General features: G+C 44.7%; 1 protein-coding gene and 1 pseudogene across 1 annotated transcript in view; one reads left to right on the top strand and one right to left on the bottom strand.

Moving 5' to 3' along the window:
- LOC124611678 (homeobox protein araucan) overlaps positions 1–16,777 on the top strand; it is a 319,751-nt gene that overhangs the window by 146,027 nt on the left and 156,947 nt on the right. The window lies entirely within an intron of this gene.
- On the bottom strand, positions 9,710–9,827 carry LOC124560591 (annotated as a pseudogene).

Raw genomic sequence — 16,777 nt, 5'->3', positions numbered from 1 at the left:
ATAGTGACGAAAGAAAGAATACACATAAGAATAATATTATTGCAATATAAACATATCGGTGTATCAAAAGTGAAATCAATTCTGAATGTTGTCTCAGGAATATGTTAAGTAGTTAACAGAAATACAGTAGTATATTACTGGTATAGAGAGGTTCAGGTGAGGTACCATAATGGTTACGTAATTCAAGTACCATTACAAGGGGAAACTCCATTCTGCCAGAAGATGTCAAGAACGAAGTGGAGTTGCTTTGCTAAACGGTACAGGAACGGAACTTTCATGTATACGGGCGCGATCAGGGATTGACAATTCTGAGATCTATAACGGCGCCATCTCAGCTTCTCTCTCTCTCTCTCTCTCTCTCTCTCTCTCTCTCTCTCTCTCTCTCTCTCTCACACGCGCTCGCGCTCGCCCATCGCTCTGTTTAGTGTTGCATTCCGAGTAGTGCCGAGGTGTTACAGTCGTCTGAGCACTGTCTCTCCGAGCATTTCCTGTTGTTAGGAGATGCCGCTCAGCAAGTAGAACAGGACAGCTGTCGCAGCGCCGTGGCCCCTCGCTGCCCGAGCGCGCTTACCCGGCTAATCACGTCACGTAGTGTGACAGACGTCCGCCCGAGAATGCGCCCAGTATTCGGCCCGAATGGTCTCACTCGTTGAATCGCCTGCTCTCACGCGCAGTGCCTAACAGGAAATAACGTAACGCCACGAATGAATTGTCGAAGGACGTCGAAAGTATGCCTCACAGTACTGTTAGTGACACTCCTTGGTTGAACTTAAGTCAAACATATCTCGTACAGCCATGACTATGTTCTTTGTGTCGTCTAGATGCTACACGTATACCTGAGGCATCTCCCGTTTGAATACTGATATGTAAGGACATTGCCATTGGTATTTAATGCGTTACGTTGTTACACCTCACTCACTGTGCTGCAGCATCTGGTAAAAGAGCACACCAGGCCGGATTGTGTCACGTAGAACGCAAGCCTATTTCGGTTAGCAGGTGTTGTCATGTCGGAACGTAACCGTAGGAAAGCGCTGAAGTGCTTTTGTTAGGTTACAACACACAGTATTTTGACAACTGATATCGTCGAGCCGGCGTGGTGGCCGAGCGGTTCTAGGCGCGTCAGTCCGGAACTGTGCGACTGCTACGGTCGCAGGTTCGAATCCTGCCTCGGGCATGGACGTGTGTGATGTCCTTAGGTTAGTTAGGTTTAAGTAGTTCTAAGATCTAGGGGACTGATGACCTCAGATGTTAAGTGCCATAGTGCTCAGAGCCATTTGAACCATTTGATATCGTCAAAGATACGTCCTTCGTATCTATGATACCTGTTCATATCCCAGTGTGTGTCGCCAAAAGAGGTATAGGAAGGTAATGGACGAGACTACCGCGGTATTCAGTACTCTACTGATACCACGTTCAGCTAAGATTTAATATTCCGAATGACTGAGCAGACTTTGAACCTCATTATTCAACAGCTGAGTATGCATCTACCGAAGATGTATAAATGTTTTAGATTGATAGCATTGTTAAAGATATAGTATTTGTTAATTGTGGATGTAAGTCTATAAAATTTGAGTTACACTGTATACAATCTTACTATGATTAGTTTGCAAATTGTTAATAGCCTCCGAGAAGTAAGACTGCGGTGTTAACTTTTTATTAATACACAAACTAGCACATATCTCACACATTGTCGCTTTATGGAGTGTTTTCTTGTGTTTGACAGGAATAGTAAAATTTTTCCGGAATGTAAAAACGACTCGTCAACAATTTGGAGAGTTTGTACTTACTGTCTTTGTAAGCCGGTGCCAAATAAAATCTCATTTCGAATACACTTTTTGGAGGATACTTAGGTATTGTTTGTCGGTAAGAGACTATTTGGGATTGTAGTAACGGAAAAACTAGAGAAGATTCGAAAGGCAGCTGTTTTACAACGACAGTGTCACACAAATGCTCGACAAACTCGACTGTCATGCATTTAAAAAAAAACATTGTTACACTTTGTTATAATTCTTAACTTTTAAGCATCAAGGAAGATTTGTTTCCTCCCGCGACTCTCGTGAGAAGTATGACATTGACACTGAATATGTGCAGTGAGGTTATCGAGATTGCTTTTTAAAATTATCGATTCGCGAATAGAAGATCAGGGGAAGAGATGAATGATGGAGCCTTCGCCACACAACCCACGATGGTTTGAGGAGCACAGATGTCAGTGTGGGATGGTACACCGATAAAAAGAATGACGAATTCCCAGCCCTTTCTCACAGCGCTCCAAGAGTACTCGCATCGCAGCGAGAGGATTCACAACGCGATCAACGCACACTGAATTTTGTTACTCCCTTCTTACAGTATCGAACGTGTGACGCGTTTTCTTACAAGTGCTGTATAATTTCAACTACTGTGCAGTCCATCAAAGAAAATCACTCGCACCGTGGGTACACTGACCTAATCCCGCATTATTTACTGTGAATTTCCAGTCTTCGGATTCTGAGTAAATTTTTTGTCAGAGATAAAGATAATTGGTATTCCGTGTGCCGGTTTAATACCTTCTAACATGTTGCTCAAGCACTTGCGTAACTGCCACCATCGTCTTGGTCTACTCCTTTAATTAATTGCATAACTCTTGAGTGCAGCCGGCCGCGTCCCCAGGAGAAGTTTGCCGTGCAGCCCGTCAGCCCTTATCAAGGCGCCCGGAGAGCGCCGTTGCCGTCGCCGTTGACTTTTGCCGCGGGCGGTGAGCGATAGCGCGCCACGTGCCCGGTCGATATGCCGCGCGCGTCCTTACGTAAGGCGACACGCCGCCCTCTGCTGCTGTAGCACCGCGTGCTTGTCTCAATTCGCCCAGCTTTTCATCTGCTCGCATATGCAATTAAGCATCATTTGGGACGAGAGACATTAACATATCCCATTATCAGTGAGTGCCCCGAAACTCCTTCCTATTGGCGGTATTGGAGGGGATTGGGGGGGGGGGGGTAGTCGAGCGGAGGAAAAAATGGCAATATCTCAACTTCCACAACGGCGCACTTACACATACCTGTAAGTCCTTAGGTTAGTTATGTTTAAGTAGTTCTAAGTTCTAGGGGACTGGAGTACAACATTGCATGGTAGTGAAACATGGACTGTGGGAAAACCGGAACAGAAGAGAATCGAAGCATTTGAGATGTGGTGCTATAGACGAATGTTGAAAATTAGGTGGACTGATAAGGTAAGGAATGAGGAGGTTCTACGCAGAATCGGAGAGGAAAGGAATATGTGGAAAACACTGATAAGGAGCAGGGACAGGAGGATAGGACATCTGCCAAGACATGAGGGAATGACTTGCATGGTACTAGAGGGAGCTGTAGAGGGCAAAAACTGTAGAGGAAGACAGAGATTGCAATATGTCAAGCAAATAATTGAGGACGTAGGTTGCAAGTGCTACTCTGAGATGAAGAGGTTAGCACAGGAAAGGAATTCGTGGCGGGCCGCATCAAACCAGTCGGTAGACTGATGACAAAAAAAAGGGACTGATGACCATAGATGTTAAGTCCCATAGTGCTCAGAGCCATTTTTTTCAAAAAAAAGTCATGGAGTGCCGCCTAGAACCGTGCGGACCTCCTTTTTCCCCACTCGACATGGCATGGATTCAACAAGTCGTTGGAAGGCTCCTTTGCATCAATATTGAGCCAGGCTGCCTCTATAGCCGTCCATTGTTGTGAAGGTGTTCCCGATCCAGGATTTTGTGCATGAACTGACCTCTTAGATTATGCCCCACAAACGTTCGACGGTTAGTCAAATCATTCGCTCGAATTATCCAATGTGTTCCTCAAACCAATCGCGAACAGTTCTGGGCATGTGACACGGCGCATCGTCATCCGTAAGTCGATCGTTGTTTGAGCTGCAAATGTTCTCCAAGTAGCCGAATGTATCCATTTCGAGTCTATGATCTGTTCAGTTGGACCAGAAGACCGGGTCCTTCCCATGTACACACAGCTCACATAACTATGGAGGCATCACCAGCTTGCACAGTGCTTTGTTCACAACATGGCCACATGGGGTCTGCGCCACATTCAAACCCTACCATCAGTTGATGGCAAGTGAAATTGGGAATCATCTGACGTGGATACGGTTTCCCAGTCGTCTAGGGTTCCAACCGGCATGTTCACTAGCCCAGTAGAGGCGCTGCAGGCGATGTCGTGCTGTTAACAAAGGTACTCTACTGCCATTGCCTGTTAACGACAAATTTCACCGCACTATCCTAGAGGACACGTTCTTCATATGCCCCACATTGATTTCTGAGGTTATTTCAAAGTGTTGCTTGTGTGTTAGCACTGACAGATCTACGCAAACGCCACTGCTCTCAGTCGTTAAGGGAAGGCCGTAGGCTACTACCTTGTCGCTGATGAGAGATAGTGCCTGAAATTTGGTACTCTCGGTAAACCCTTGACACTATGGATCTCGGAAAATTGAATTCCGTAACGATTGCCCAAATGGTATATCTCATGCAACACTCCAGTTACTGTTCCGTGTTCAGAGTCTGTTAATTCACGTCGTGTGGCCATAATCGCGTCGGAAAACTTTTCACATGAATCACCCGAGTAAAAATGACACCTCGGCCAACGCACTGCCCTTTTACACCTTGTGTACTCGATACTGCCGCCATTTGTGTATGCGCATATCGCTATCAGATGACCTTTTCCACATCAGCGTATATCGACCAAGCTAATACGTGGTTCCTTTCCTGTGTGTAAAAACATGTACGGTTCATGGGTGACGAGCCAAACAACAAACACGTTAGTCCAAATTATGTGCATGATTTATTACTTATTCTTCATTTAGGAAGGATTACTCTTCTTACTCTCGCAAGCGTAGGTGCAGGCGTACAAACAGTCTTGCATGTCGTAACTACCTGTCGGGGTTATCTGTGCTGCACCCACTTTCCCATTTGCTACATGTTGTATACGTCCGTCATTTCAGATACTACATACATCGTTCTGATGTTCTGTGATGGAAGTCACTGTAACAGAACAAACGACAACCAAACGAAACCAAATGCGACGGCCAACGGTAACCAATAAAGTGAGGGGAAAATCTACATTTCTAGCAACCAGGAGCCAATTCCTTTAATACTTCCCTAACGGTGGCTTTTCGGACCGACTTTCATATAGTTTTTTGCTTTGTTTCGATGTCTAGAATACATCCGTCAAGTTTGAGAGTTTTTATATACCCTGTATTTACAAACCACTCTACACGCCTATATTCACAAGTTTTTGGTAGGGTTATGTATATGCGGTGTGGGGGAGTAGTAGTAGTAGTAGTAGTAGTAGTAGTAGTAGTAGAAGATTCATAGAACCGCACTGAAAAACGGAAAGGAAGTGCGTATGCTTTATAATATCGGTATTCCCATCAGATAGAGAAAATGTGCTGTGGTGTGGTGTGGTGTGGTGTGTGTGTAGAGAGAGAGAGAGAGAGAGAGAGAGAGAGAGAGAGAGAGAGAGAGAGATGGCGCGCTCACGTGCCGCTGGGTACATCCGCAAGTGGCGTTGGCGGCGCAGTTGAGGACGGAACCTTGGCCTTTCGAGGGCTATTTATTGCTCTCGGAGTCAACCTGTGATTGAAATATTGACTTCGCTGCAAGCTGAGAGGAAATATTTGAATTATGATCACGCTGTGTATGCCGCCTTTAATTGATGGTATCGTTCGGTGTGAGTGCAAGCTCGGATGCTTTTGTCCGCGGTACAGGTCACGAACTTCGAGGATTAAGCTTGCGTGTTGCAGCATCCGAGTTGAGCAGACGAATGCACGGACTCTTTGAGTGCGCAAAACCGGCCGTCAGGAGCTAGTGCATTAGTATGTGCAGCTGAGACCCTCGGTCTATCGAAGCCATCGCAGCCACGCATTGGCGCCGCCTGCTGCTGCTGCTGCTGCTGCTGCTGAATTGGCTCCACAGACGAAAGCCGAATCGGCTTTCCCGGCGGTGAAAGTCTGTCGGGTCTCGCCGGGGCATGTCCGCCTGCTGCCTGCTTGCTGCTGCTCCTGTTGACCGGAAATCTGTCTTTCCCCTAATGGTTTGCTCAGCAGGCGCTTTCGACACTTAATGGTACGTACCTCACTGGCCCTATCTACTCAACGTCGAAGAGTCCTTGAGTTCCTGCTAAAGAATCAGCCTCTTACACATTCCTCCGATAGGTAAGAAGTAAAGCGGAAAAAAAGAAAAAAAATTACAAGCCAACAGTGCTTTGTATTTCTAGAAAGTTCTGAAACGAATACTGTATCTCAATTTCCATTTTCTTGTGACACAACTCCCGTGAATGAGAAGCGTCTGTATTGTAAATTTGGAATATATAATATAGTGCCGTAAGTTGGCAACTTCCCTTTGTAAAATGTGTGTTGTGCCCTAACTGTCCTTGTAGTATGGTGGTAGCTCTGACGAGTGCATGTAGAGTTTCGGTCGTTTTGCTATGTTGACGACAGTCAGAGAGAAGCGAGAAGATGAAATCCGGTGACCTTATTTAGGCTGCTCCTGTCGAATAGTAGCAATGTGCCGTCGAGCTTAGTGTCCTCATCCGACTGGCAGATCGACAAGCCTGTCATGAGCTTCCCTCCATCGATCCCAGCACCATGATGTAGCTTCTAACGATCAGAAACTGTGCACTACCATCATAGCTTCTGTTGCCGCGAAAAACTGCTACTGAATTTAATTCTACCGCCAGGATTCAAACCTGCAACTTTCGGCTTGTCCACTTACTACTCCGCATGTCAACACCATACGCTGGTGGTTAGCCAAAGGCCGCTCGTATTTGTGGCGATTCAGCGAACAGATTAAGTAAATAGGATTATCCCTAATTCAAACCAAATAGTATTAGTGATAGAGTGTGCTGAGTTCCGAACACTTGCCGAAATCTAATTCCGTAACCTGACTCAGTGATTTCAGGCGGATTTAGGAATGGGTCCTTAAAAAATTCTACAGTCGGATTTTTACTCGCACCTACGTAAAGAGGTTACTAAAGAAAATAGTACGCTTAATAGGTCCTGTGCTTTTAACGATTTACATAAAGGATCTGGTTGGTGATATTTGACAGCGGCCTTAGACTGTTTGTCGATGATGCTGTAGTCTACACGAAAGTAGTATCACATGAAAGTTGTGAACCAATCAATGAAGATTTGCAGAAAATAAATGCGTGGTGTAATGACTGGCAGTTATCTCTTAATATTAGTAAGTGTAACCTACTGCGTATAACAAGGCGAAAGTCCCCATTAATGTACGAGTACAGAATAAATGATCAGTCTTTGGAAGCGGTAACATCAGTCAAGTATCTGGGTGTGACTATTCGAAATGATCTGATTACACAAGTAACGGGTAAGGCGAACTCTAGATTGCGGTTTATTGGTAGAATCGTGAAGCGACGCAGTCCTTCAACAAAGGAAATAGCTTATAATTCGTTAGTTCGTCCAGTCTTGGAGTATTGTTCGTCTGTATGGGACCCTTACCAGTTGGTTCTGATTTTAGAGATTGAGAAGGTCCAAAGAAGAGCGGTAAGATTCGTGACTGGTACATTTAGCCATCGCGAGAGCGTGGCAATTCCGTTGGGGAGAGAATTTTCAGGAAATATTTAGAAATTGATAACAGATATTTCAAAACTATTAACTGAAGGATTTGTCTTGCTGTAAGGGATTCCGTTTGGTCTGGAAGCTATACTGTCTGTTACCGTTATTCAGTCGATCAAAGGGTCCTTAACACTTCTGAGACATTGGCTATTATGTGTCATTTACACAGTACTGTCTATCCTTACGTACATGATGCAGGGGAGGCGTTGGAGGGGGGGGAGGAGGGACTGAGAGAAATAACAACACAACGCATTCTCCGAAGTATAATCAACGTTAAATGCTGATGGGAATCGTAGGATTTCTCGAGCGAGGAGCACTTGGACTTGTAACTTGACACCTAACCACAGCATGATGCGACATGTCTGTACCAGGTACTGGAGGGTAATTCTAGCACGACAAGGTAATGCTTGTATAGTGTTGACGGGTATCGCCCCTACAGAGGTTGCTCCGCTGAGAACATTGCCACCAGATAAATGCCACAGGTATTTGACACTTTTTCTACAGCGCATACTCGCGTACGTACTACATATGTACCGCACGTCGCACCTGCTTTATCCCTGCGCTATCTACACGTTGTAATGGTTCTACTGGAAATGCGCCGGCTTGACTTGTTTTTGCAGCTCGGCAGGGAACGTGGGCGTAATGCCGGCCGCATGCGAGGCGAATACAGGATTATGCATGCGCGGCGCAGCGCAACGTTGCCCTGCCTGCAGTCATCGACGGCTGCACACCAGAGGCTCTACAAGTGACGGCGGCCGGTTCGATCGCGCGCCGCCACCAAAGACCGCATTAAGTACATTTCCGCGGTCAGTTGCCAGTACGGGAATGTTCACTGAAGTATCAGCTTCGTGCTTCAGCGTGAGGCAAAAAGAGACGATAGCAACAGTCTAATGAAGGGGCATGTTTCTGCCACACTAACAATTGCACCACTGCAGTTAAAATTTGACTTTTTTAGGGTTCCGTACCTCAAAACCGTAACCATTACAGGATCACTCTGTTGTCTGTGTGTCCGACTGTTCAAAACCACTTTTTTCACAGGACGAGGTAGACGTATCAGCTTGAAATTCATGTCACGTATTAAGGTGTACGGTGACTTGGTGGTGTAAAAAAGTCAATGCAAACAAAATATGGGACCACGTATGTCCCATATTTTGATACTCGCAGACTGACTCATCAGAACCTACAGTGTTGTACGTTTGACCTACGCTCATGAAATTTGCCAAGAAGCAAGGTCTCGCACTACAACCAAAGGAAAAAGTTGAAAATTGTTAATTTGTAAGTTTGTAAGTGTATCACACGAAAAAAATATTTCTTTTTTGAGTTTTTATCCAAATTCAAACTTGAAATTAAAACGTTCTCGAAAATCTTGGAACTCTGGGACCGATACCTTGCCAGTGTCAGTGTCGATAACAGGCAAAAATGGCCGGGATCCTCGATTCCTGGAGTGGATAAACTGTCTCCATACATAATTGAATTTGTAAGGAACCCTCAGTGCTCGAGTCCAACTCTTACCTGGTCAGTTTTTTTACTTTTCTAACAATAATTGTTTGGGTGAAGTCGACATCTTGTGGAACAGCAAATGATTACACACTGTCAATTGTAGTAATAAATAGTGCGTTATATGTTCTCCGTTTTCGTTACATCCTCCTAGATGGTAATTGCGCTGGTGCTACTACATAGCAGTTTTGCGCCAGTTAACAAGCATATTAACTCTAGCCGGCCGTTATGGCCGAGCGGTTCTAGGCGCTTCAGTCCGGAACCGTGCTGCTGCTACAGTCGCAGTTTCGAATGCTGCCTCGGGCATGGATGTGTGTGATGTCCTTAAGTTAGTTAGGTTTAAGTAGTTCTAAGTTCTAGGAGAATGATGACCTCAGATGTTAAGTCCCATAGTGTTCAGAGACATTTTAGCCAACTTAACTCTGTCCGAACAGGCCATGAAGGCCCAACGGTACCGACCGGCCGCCTTGTCATCCTCAGCCCACAGACGTCACTGGAGGCGGATATGGAGGGGCATGTGGTCTGCACACTATTCTCCTGGCCGTATGTCAGTTTACGAGATCGGAGCCGCTACTTCTCAATGGAGTAGCTCCACAGTTTACCTCACAAGGGCTGAGTGCATCCTGCTTGCCAACAGCGTTTGGCAGACCGGATGGTCACCCATCCAAGTGCCAGCCCAACCCGACAGCGCTTAACTTGGGTGATCTGACGGGAACCGGTGTTACCACTGCGGCAAGGCCGTTGGCTTAACGAACGTATTAATACGCGAAAATAATAACACACTTAATTTTAGACAGGGAAATGCTCTGTTACTGGAGATTTAAAACAACATATTATATGAAGGTGGAAATTGACGTAGTGCGCCAACGGCCCAGTGTGTTACAGAGCTCCAGTCGCTATGATGCCGGTATAGTATTGAATATTAATGAATGTATCTTGAAAGAATGAACATGCATACTTATACTGTGTTACATGCCGTACCACTCCAAATATAAAATCTGCTATTTTCCGCTACTAAGAAGAATGCTCGCAGCAGAAATGGGACAGGCAGTATGGGTGCGGTGTGTGACATAATCTACAGCACAATAGTACGTGCCGCTCTAAAAACTACATTAGTTCAGTTGCACCAGCACTGTGACCGACTTGTATAAATGGAGGCGATGTAAGCATATTAAATCATAACATCCTTCCAGCGTAATGTTTCTTCATCAATAATACTGATCCGCTTCTTTGTGTGGCCGTCGTGTCATCAACTGTTTGATAAATAACTTATTATTAATTCTGGAATTGTGCATACAACTGCTTAAACACGTTTCTTATCACCACAAAATATTTTTTGCCAAAACATCTTTAGCGGGAGGTAGTTTCTCGTCTGTTTGTTTCTTAGAATAAAGATTTGATGCACCTTTGTCACAGATGCTGTAAATAAAAAGTAAAAACCGTTTTCAAGGAGAAATTTGCAAGCAGGTAACGTACCACTTCGTAAGCGAGAAACTGAAGATACAAGAATTCCAGAGAAGTTCCACGTGAATAAGATAGTAAGTTTATGAATAAAGAATTCATATCAATCGGTGTGCGCTAAAGACTCCATTTTTATGCGTATACTAACAACTAAACAACAAAACACGATACAGCAAGGCTGCCCATGACGTCTGCTAGTAGGGCAATATTTTTACGATGGCTAATAATACATCATCCGCTGACGCATTGTTTGGAGCTGCCTACTGCAGATATACATTTACTAATAATTTGAATTAACGTGAGTAATACGGTGGTGTGCTGGAAAGCAGTGCCTTCGAATTTCTTACGTGAAAACTCTTGAGGCTTTTTCTATAACGTCATTAACATTCGATATCTTGTTCTTCATGTCTACATACTTGCAGCAGTGCGTCACTTGCGGGCTCCGGATTGTAGTGTGTAACATGTTGGTGGGTAACGTAACTAAGTTAGTACGTGAGAAACGGCGTGCTGTACTCGAGTTTCGAATTCGGAGAGTTCATCCACGTTTGGATCACCTCTCCTGCAGCTTGACCGTGCCGGATCACACACGAGAGCTGCGACATCTGCAGCAATCCCACACGTCGCGTCCTTTGTCATCAATCAAAATGGTTCAAATGGCTCTGAGCACTATGCGATTTAACTTCTGAGGTCATCAGTCGTCTAGAACTTAGAACTAATTAAACCTAACTAACCTAAGGACATCACATACATCCATGCCCGAGGCAGGATTCGAACCTGCGACCGTAGCGGTCACGCGGTTCCAGACTGCAGCGCCTAGAACCGCACGACCACTCCGGCCGGCCGGCTGTCATCAATCATCCTCCGTACAATCCCGACTTGGCACCATCCGATTTTCATCTGTTTCCAAAACTTAAAGAACACCTTTGACGCCCTCGCTTTGATAGCGATGAAGCGGTGCAAGTAGAAGTGAGGCAGGGGCTCCATCAACGAAGTCAACATTCTACGTTGACGGTATCGTCAGTGTGGCTTCTCCATGGGAGTAGTGTGTTCGTCGCCAGGGTTACTATGTCGAGAAATAAATACGTAGGCATGAGGAACAGAGCTGTACAATTTAAACAACGTTTGTTGTATTTAAAAAGCTTTAAGGAGTCTCTCATAAATTCGGAGGCATTGCGTACCAGCACGCCCTCGCGCGATCGGAGAGTTGCTAGTGACTGTGGATGCACTATTTTAATGATTTGGTTTGTAGATACATAATCTTTTTAATTAAAAAAGTAGCTACTCTTACTATTGTACTGAGATTGGACGCTGATCTTAATGTTTATTGCCCAAAATTACAGGTACCCTCCCATCCATCGACTAGATACTTTCTAACATTTCAATGTAGGCCCTATTATAAGACAATAACTGTGTATCACTGTCATAAAACACAGCACCATATCCTTGTCATTAAATATCAGTAATGAATTTATTGATGAAAAAGCTACTGTGCACGACGAATGCTGTGTATAGCAATTCCAAAAACTCTTGCGGTACTATTGCCTCTTTGTTGAAGGAACCGTTCTCGAACGTGTATCAAGTCTAAAAACAGAAGCGGCAAACGAATAACACATTACATTAAGAAGATACTATACTTGCCAAAATATATTTTGACGCTTAGATGGTAGGGCCTACTAGAAGACTACTTGCCGATATAGTCATTAGTGATGGGGCACTAGCTCACGTTGGACAGCGATGGGGCAGGAAATTCACCGTTGCCCTTACTTCGGGAACTAATTCTTGTATTTGTTCGAAATTAGTTGATGGGAACTACAGAAACACTCACTCTGGTTCGTCAGACGGTTATTTGAACGCAGATTCTATCAAATGCAAGTCAAAGGCCTCTGTTACTTCGGTACAATCTCTGTGACAACTGATTAGACGAAGGGAGTAAATTCTGTTTGGAACCAGACCACACTCCAAGAACTTACATGCTTCTGATGTGGGTCACTTGGGGTGGTTTTCAGCGCGATATGTCTTTCCGCATTATTTTATGCCTTGGGTCTTCTTGGTATAAGTCGTCTACTGTGGAAACCCGGCAGGTGATCTGTAGCCCCGCCCGACACAGGAATTCTTCGGGCTTAGTCTGTAATAATACCCGAAATAATAATTACACGCACGGCAATTAGTACTGTAGATGATATTTGTTGTCTAAATGTGTTTAAATACATTGGAGAGTGCAATACAGAAAAATGTGGTGAGCACTGTTATTTGTGAGTGCGTTTTAGATGGAAGAAGGATTTGTAATTATACATACTTTTAATCTACAAAAAAGCACTTTTACATTGGTGCTGTTGTTCTAGGTAGACTTACACCATAGCTGACAATTTAGGCGATCTTGGCACTAGAGTAGATGTTATGTTCTTGCATACTTCTAGCGACACAAATACCTCATGAAAGGTTGAGGAGAGGTATTAGGGTTTAATGACTAGGTAGTAATTCACGAGGATGGCGAGGAACTTCACTGCGGTTTTTCTCATATATATATATATATATATATATATATATATATATATTTCTTTTTCGGAGCCTTGTCCTGCAGGTACGCAGTGTCGTCCATGGTTAATCGGATGTGGCCGGATGCCCTTCCTGCCACCACCTCGTACACCCCCCCCCCCCTCCCCCCCCCCCGGGAAGGAATTGGTGCACCCCAGCTCTCTGTGTCTAGTGTAAGCCATGGAAGAGTGCGCATGTGTTTCAAATGTCCGCGAGTCGTGTAACTGAGGTGGAAGTGGGGACCAACCCGGTATTCACATAGGGTGATGTGGAAAACCACCTAAAAACCACATCCAGGCTGGCCGGCACACCAGCCCTATGTCATTAATCCGCCGGGCGGATTCGATCCGGGGTCGGCGCGCCTACCCGAGTCCAGGAAGCAGCGCGTTAGCGCTCTCGGCTACCCATGGAGGGAGGGGAGGGGTGGACGTCGAACAGAGATTATTTGTATCAGTAGCGAAACACTTCCACCGTTACGCCGCGGGGATTGAATGGCCTGAGACTCCCAAAGTTAAAGTTCCAAGCATTGAGTTGTCTGCTAAGCGGTTGATATAGGAAGAAATAAATAAAGCTTCTGTGGTACCAATGACCGTAGAGCCATAGAGTGAGGATGTAATATCAGCCTTTGGTAGCGTTTTTAATTAAGAGGAAAACGGAAGCGTCAGGTAGATTGTAAGAATATATAAATTCTCGTATAATGCGCATGAAATGTATGCATGTAGGTACCACGTGTGTGTGTGTGCGCGCAACTGCCATACGCGGCACTGCAAGACAAAGACAGTGCTAATTACCCCCACAAGCCGCCGTCGTCTCACGACTCATCTGACAGGCTGTTACATAAGGCAACGTTTGAGGGACAGTGGCTCAAATACGGCGTGTAGGTGTTGTTAAGCGATCTCCGAGCTACACGACGTAACAAAGGGACCGGGATAGAACGAACAATTGTTCGCGGGTATCAGCGAGCAGCATCTGGAACACGGGCTTACACGTGTGTTGTAGCCGTGGCGACTCATAAAACGCTACACACCACACGCACGCACGCCGAGCCACGCCACGCCACGGTTCTATACAGCCGCAGCCGGCAGTCTGCCGCGCTTCCGCGGTCGGCCCGGCTCCTTCCTGGGGCGTTTCCCCAAACGGACTGCTACACCCCGTATTCAGGGCCCTGTACACGTTGGCCGGAGCTTTACTCTAGAAATACCTCCTCGCTCAGAAGGCGCTTTTTTTTCTTTTTTTTTTTGTCATCAGTCTACTGACTGGTTTGATGCGGCCCGCCACGAATTCCTTTCCTGTGCTAACCTCTTCATCTCAGAGTAGCACTTGCAACCTACGTCCTCAATTATTTGCTTGACATATTCCAATCTCTGTCTTCCTCTACAGTTCTTGCCCTCTACAGCTCCCTCTAGTACCATGCAAGTCATTCCCTCATGTCTTAGCAGATGTCCTATCATCCTGTCCCTTCTCCTTATCAGTGTTTTCCACACATTCCTTTCCTCTCCGATTCTGCGTAGAACCTCCTCATTCCTTACCTTATCAGTCCACCTAATTTTCAACATTCGTCTATAGCACCACATCTCAAATGCTTCGATTCTTTTCTGTTTCGGTTTTCCCACAGTCCATGTTTCACTACCATACAATGCTGTACTCCAGACGTACATCCTCAGAAATTTCTTCCTCAAATTAAGGCCGGTATTTGATATTAGTAGACTTCTCTTGGCCAGAAATGCGTTTTTTGCCATAGCGAGTCTGCTTTTGATGTCCTCCTTGCTCCGTCCGTCATTGGTTATTTTACTGCCTAGGTAGCAGAATTCCTTAACTTCATTGACTTCGTGACCATCAATCCTGATGTTAAGTTTCTCGCTGTTCTCATTTCTACAACTTCTCATTACCTTCGTCTTTCTCCGATTTACTCTCAAACCATACTGTGTACTCATTAGACTGTTCATTCCGTTCAGCAGATCATTTAATTCTTCTTCACTTTCACTCAGGATAGCAATGTCATCAGCGAATCGTATCATTGATATCCTTTCACCTTGCATTTTAATTCCACTCCTGAACCTTCCTTTTATTTCCATCATTGCTTCCTCGATGTACAGATTGAAGAGTAGGAGCGAAAGGCGTCAGCCTTGTCTTACACCCTTCTTAATACGAGCACTTCGTTCTTGATCGTCCACTCTTATTATTCCCTCTTGGTTGTTGTACATATTGTATATGACCCGTCTCTCCCTATAGCTTACCCCTACTTTTTTAAGAATCTCGAACAGCTTGCACCATTTTATATTGTCGAACGCTTTTTCCAGGTCGACAAATCCTATGAAAGTGTCTTGATTTTTCTCTAGCCTTGCTTCCATTATTAGCCGTAACGTCAGAATTGCCTCTCTCGTCCGTTTACTTTTCCTAAAGCCAAACTGATCGTCACCTAGCGCATTCTCAATTTTCTTTTCCATTCTTCTGTATATTATTCTTGTAAGCAGCTTCGATGCATGAGCTGTTAAGCTGATTGTGCGATAATTCTCGCACGTGTCAGCTCTTGCAGTCTTCGGAATTGTGTGGATGATGCTTTTCCGAAAGTCAGATGGTATATCGCCAGACTCATATATTCTACACACCAACGTGAATAGTCGTTTTGTTGCCACTTCCCCCAATGATTTTAGAAATTCTGATGGAATGTGATATATCCCTTCTGCCTTATTTGACCGTAAGTCCTCCAAAGCTCTTTTAAATTCCGATTCTAATACTGCATCCCCTATCTCTTCTAAATAGACTCCTGTTTCTTCTTCTATCACATCAGACAAATCTTCACCCTCATAGAGGCTTTCAATGTATTCTTTCCACCTATCTGCTCTCTCCTCTGCATTTAACAGTGGAATTCCCGTTGCACTCTTAATGTTACCACCGTTGCTTTTAATGTCACCAAAGGTTGTTTTGACTTTCCTGTATGCAGAGTCTGTCCTTCCGACAATCCTATCTTTTTCGATGTCTTCACATTTTTCCTGCAGCCATTTCGTCTTAGCTTCCCTGCACTTCCTATTTATTTCATTCCTCAGCAACTTGTATTTCTGTATTGCTGATTTTCCCGGAACATGTTTGTACTTCTTCCTTTCATCAATCAACTGAAGTATTTCTTCTGTTACCCATGGTTTCTTCGCAGCTACCTTCTTTGTACCTATGTTTTCCTTCCCAAGTTCTGTGATGGACCTTTTTAGAGATGTCCATTCCTCTTCAACTGTACTGCCTACTGCGCTATTCCTTATTGCTGGAGGCAACTTCAAACGTATCTCGTCATTCCTTAGTACTTCCGTATCCCACTTCTTGCGTATTGATTCTTCCTGACTAATCTGTTGAACTTCAGCCTACTCTTCATCACTACTATATTGTGATCTGAGTCTATATCTGCACCTGGGTACGCCTTACAATCCAGTATCTGATTTCGGAATCTCTGTCTGACCATGATGTAATCTAATTGAAATCTTCCCGTATCTCCCGACCTTTTCCAAGTATACCTCCTCCTCTTGTGATTCTTTAACAGGGTATTCGCTATTACTAGCTGAAACTTGTTACAGAACTCAATTAGTCTTTCTCCTCTTTCATTCCTTGTCCCAAGCCCATATTCTCCTGTAACCTTTTCTTCTACTCCTTCCCCTACAACTGCATTCCAGTCGCCCATGGCTATTAGATTTTCATCCCCCTTTACATACTG

The sequence above is a fragment of the Schistocerca americana genome, chromosome 1, assembly GCF_021461395.2.
Source record: "Schistocerca americana isolate TAMUIC-IGC-003095 chromosome 1, iqSchAmer2.1, whole genome shotgun sequence".
Taxonomy (NCBI): domain Eukaryota; kingdom Metazoa; phylum Arthropoda; class Insecta; order Orthoptera; family Acrididae; genus Schistocerca; species Schistocerca americana.
Note: the sequence above shows the minus strand (reverse complement) of the source record. Positions and strands in the feature narration are given on the sequence as shown.